The 3,835-nt window shown below is 38.2% G+C and overlaps 1 protein-coding gene across 1 annotated transcript in view; it reads right to left on the reverse strand.

Annotated features, from left to right (window-relative positions):
- The window catches only part of LOC106870652 (sushi, von Willebrand factor type A, EGF and pentraxin domain-containing protein 1-like), a 370,300-nt gene that overhangs the window by 175,827 nt on the left and 190,638 nt on the right, over window positions 1–3,835 (reverse strand). The gene's annotated exons all lie outside the window — the stretch shown is intronic.

Consider the following 3,835-nt stretch of genomic DNA (forward strand, 5'->3'; position numbering starts at 1 on the left):
GCGTGCGTGTGTGTGTGTGCGTGCGTGTGTGTGTGTGTGTATGCAATGGAAGTGGGATGGTGAACATTCAACGCTGAAAAGAAAAATTAAACAACGTTTCAACTCTGTGTGAGTATATGTGTGTATGTGTACAAGCGAAGTATGTGAATGTTTGTATGTGAATCAACGTTCTTTCAATAACAAACGGTAATCGATGTCACATCTCAAAAGACAACCACGAGATAACATTGACAAGTGTATTAATTTGATTTACCAGCCATATTTATATATAAAATACAATAAGCCGTCATTTTTTACGGTACGGGGTCAGCTATTATTTATATATTTTACTACGTTTATCCTACTTAGCAACTCCATCTCTCTCTCTCTCTCTCTCTACTTGTCTGTCTATCCGTCCGTCAGTCTCTCTCTCTCTCTCTCTCTCTATTCTACTCTACTCTCTTGTTTATGTCTTTTATGCGTGTATGGGTGTAGTTTTGTGTTTGTGTGTCTGACAGCCGTTGATTGTTGGAGGAGGGAGAGAGACAGAATCAGAACCAGAGCTGTTTACACACAGCTGCTGTGATATTGAAGTTGCAGCCAACAAACTGACGGGAGATAACAACTGGAAATATACATGAATTTTGAAAAAATATCATATATTAATACAAAATAAACAGATTTACAATAATAACACATGAAAAATTTTAAGTATTATACATTCTAAATAAATATTTGGTAATTATTGCAAAATATTAAATACCTAATTAAATAACACTACAAGCATAGATCTTTACGTAAATTAGATAACCATTAATAAATATTCTGAAGTATTTTCTGAGTATATATACAGATTGGAAATATACTGTATTGAAGTCCGTTCCTGCTAAGCCGATTTAGCCTCTTTCATCTTCCCTTGGTGTACCTCTTCTAATTTACTAAAGGCACTCTAAGGCTTTTGTAATACTGTTGTATTACGATAGCATAGGCTTACGTGTACTTCTCATACTGACTTACTTGAAGACACTGTTCTACTGCATGGGCTTTAGCTACTATGGTCTGTGCTTAGCAGGGTCCCTTGACTTCTTTTTAACTCAATTATATAGAACGAATAGATTGATATCTTTCTACATTTTTTGCATTCTCGAACTTTCTGAATAGTAATTTACACAAATTCTCAGACTTTGTCGCAAGTTGAAAATGCAAAGTGACATGCAATGAAAGGATTACACGTCGTACACAATGGCTATTCACGTTTCATTCTCTGTCAAGTGTCATTTATGTGAGCATCAAAAAATGCATGTTTTGAGAGTGGGTGGCACTGGTTAAGGTCGAAGACGACTGTATTCAGAAATCTTACACAAACGCACAGAAATTAATCACGAACGCGCGCGCACACACATTATACACACACATATGTATATGTCGACGGACGTATCAAACATGCATTTTACTCTATTTTTTGCCTTTTTTACAAAATGTTTCTTCGGACTCCCATGCATTTAACACCTATACTTGATACTTTGGTGGAGTTTGGCTGAGGGGAACGGGAAAAACTTTGCTACAATATTCCTTAGTTCAATAGGGCAGGGATTGTTGTTTCGAAAGCCGGGAAAGAAGGTGATTTAAACATTTTAAATGTTGGCAAAAAGATATTTTTTAGAGATTTGGTTGTTATTTCTAGTATGTGGGGCGATCATATTAAGGCTGCTCTCATCTGGTCTGAGGCCAGAAAAGCTTTAACGCCTGCGCAGATGAGCGGTACAGAGGTACAGATATGAGGGGATTAGGGGTAATATTCCGAAAGCCCGGAGAAAATAGGGAGATTTGTTTAAAAAAAAAACAAATATTAAAAGTGAGTTGCTTTTAAAGAATACCATAACATCACAATTTCAGACATGAAAATTTTTTTTAAATGGTTTTCGAGACAAACTAGGAATTTGAAAACACTGTTGGAAAAGGAAATAAACAAATGCGGGGGAAAGGTGCAATCGATATTTCTGCTTATACGAGGTAGTACCCAAAAGAAACCGGAATTTTGCGATATTATTTTTTTTCACTTAACACGGCGAGCTGGCAGAAACGTTAGCACGCTGGGCAAACTGCTTAGCGGTATTTCGTCTGTGTGACACCGGTTGAAATGCTTAGCGGTGTAACGGCTCCGTGAGTTTGGATTTATTAGTAATTATTTGAGTGCGTTTGTATAGTAAGTGCAAGTTTCTATTGACTGTTCTTGTGTTATTTCCTGTTATAATTATTTGTGTGATAGTCTTCGTTCGAAAACTATCGTGTATTCTCCCCTGTGGAGGAAACATTAATCGCTGGCAAGATGCCGAATAGTGTATCTTCGTCTGGCGAAGAGTCAACCGATGGAAAAAATATTGAAAGTTTATTGTTTGGAGATGTTTCAGATTCTTCTGAAGGTGAATCGCCAAAACCAACGAATTCTACTGTGAAAAGCCTTCAAACAGAAGGAAAACAAAAAAGAAGTTTTGCGTCGGCGGCTGGAGGTGGAACCCGCCAGCTGTCGACAAACAAAAGCGACCTACTAAGGTACAAAGACATGATTACAATTCAAGACGGTGTTGTCAAGATTCAACCCCTAGAGGATTATCTATCGTCAGAAAAAAAGAAAACCATCATATACAAGACATACTGTAAAAAAGAAAGAAGAATTGAGCGAGTAAGCGAGGAGAGAGTGGAAAAATGTTTGAAATCCATCTGGCAGGATATCATATATCTGACCAGAGGTAAAAAATTTGATACCATCGAGGTACAACTAAAAAATATTGAAACGGCACAGATGCACTCGATAAATTCATTGGAAACAGAAGATTTAATTCTAATACCTATATACATGGGTATGAGGACTGCCAACATACGAATAACAAAGGTCCCTCCTAAAGTCGACCCTATGTGGCTGATGGCGGCAGTCCTGTCAAAAAAAATAGATGAGATAAATATCCTTCAGGCTAACGTCTCTGAAAAGGCAAATTGGACCGGCCACTTCATTATACAAACGGAACAAACTGTTTTAGAACAGCTTCCAGAAAAAATAGAAGTTGGGGAGGAGTTGTTCCTCAACGGTTTTGTCGAGGGGCGTAAACCCCGATGTTTTCAGTGCGGTCAGATAGGCCATATAAAAAAATACTGTAAGGAAGGCGAGGAGGAATCTGAAGGTGAGGAGGAAGAGAAAGATAAAGAAACCGAAGGAAAGAAAATTACCAGTAAAAGAAAAATAGAAAATGCTAACCAAGTAAAACAAGTAGAACAACGACCAACAAAAGCAGCAAAAAGAAACCGACCACAAATAACAAGGAAAGAAGTGGAAGACAGAGGGATAGTAACACTTCACAGCAAAAATGTTGATTTAATGAGAGAAATAAAAGCAAAAGAATCAGCCACCAGAATAACAGAACTGTCTGAAAAATTTCAAAATTATGAACTATACGAAATGGATTCAAAGATTCATAAGATTTTATTAAATACATACAGAACGTCTGTATCGGCAATGAGACTGGAATTTAACCAGTTAATTTTTCAAGACTTGCCACCTCCGACCCTATGTCAAGAAAAGGTGGAGTGTCCCTCTCCACCGGACAAGCCCTGATTAACAGGTAAGACATGTCTGTTCACAATTGTTGTTTAAATGTTCGTGGCCTGTTGTCTAGCTGGAAGCAAGGACGCTTCCTAAATGACATCAGGTCAAGAAAATTGGATGTGATTGTTGCAACGGAAACCCGAGTAAAGAGGCCAAGAGATCTGCCCCCCCCCCTCCTGAACGGCTACGAGAAATACGTTTCTCCGAGTCGGGCGGGAGGTAGGGGTGGGGTGTTGGTCCTACTAAAAAGAAACC

Source organism: Octopus bimaculoides, chromosome 13 (genome assembly GCF_001194135.2).
Source record: "Octopus bimaculoides isolate UCB-OBI-ISO-001 chromosome 13, ASM119413v2, whole genome shotgun sequence".
Taxonomy (NCBI): Eukaryota; Metazoa; Mollusca; class Cephalopoda; order Octopoda; family Octopodidae; genus Octopus; species Octopus bimaculoides.